We start from the raw sequence: 941 nt of genomic DNA, 5'->3' as shown, positions 1-941 counted from the left end.
GGTAATTAAGTCCAAATGCAAAACTAATAAGACACTGCAAGGAAGGGATGATGGAAATGATGATCAAGGATACTCTGGAATGGGTAGCGGTCATAGTCAAGGTAGAAGGTTTACATCAAGACAAGCTAGGCACATGACAAGTTCTAATACTGGGAAAAGAATAAGTTCTGCTGCTGGTAAAAGGATAAGTTCTGATGAACTTCTAGATCTTGATGAGGAAATGTCAAGACAGTTATTTCTTCAAGAAAATCCAGGAATGGACTTGGAAAGTTTAAAGGAAGAAGAAGCCAGACTTAAATCAGAGAAAGTCACATCTAAATCTGAAGCTTCTGGTAAAAAATCACTTCCAAAACTCAAAGGCATTGTGATCAAAGAAAGGACACATACTGAAGCAACATTGGCTAGATCACAACCAGAGATATATCCAAGATCCAAGGGTAAAGAAAAGGTTGGTGAACCTATCAAGGTTTATGTACCTCCCGAGGAAGAAGAAATTACTGATGAAAAGGATGATCTTGCTCTGACTTCAAGAAAAGTTCTTAAAACAACCTCTGACATGGCTCAAGTTGTTCAGAGTCAAGAAATTGTAAGTTCTGATATTCAGAAGAAGCAAGTAACCTCTGACATAGCTCAAGTTAACTTGATATCAGAAAATAGATCAAAGACACTCCTACCAGGATTCACTAAAGCAAAACAGACTCAATTTTTGAAGACTACTGCAAGTGGTTTTGAAGCAAGAGTAGTTACTGGAAAGGAAGCTAGAGATAAAACTGGATTGGGAAGTGCTGATGAAAGAAGAGTACACAACACTACCAATGATCCAACTTCCTTGAGTGAACCAGGTATTTGAGCAACTCCTGAGAGATTGAATCAACTAGAATCTGTACATATGGTTTACCATACCTACTTGAAAGAATACATCATGTTGTATTTCATGACAG

Source organism: Apium graveolens, chromosome 8, assembly GCF_009905375.1.
Source record: "Apium graveolens cultivar Ventura chromosome 8, ASM990537v1, whole genome shotgun sequence".
Lineage (NCBI taxonomy): Eukaryota > Viridiplantae > Streptophyta > Magnoliopsida > Apiales > Apiaceae > Apium > Apium graveolens.
Note: the sequence above shows the minus strand (reverse complement) of the source record.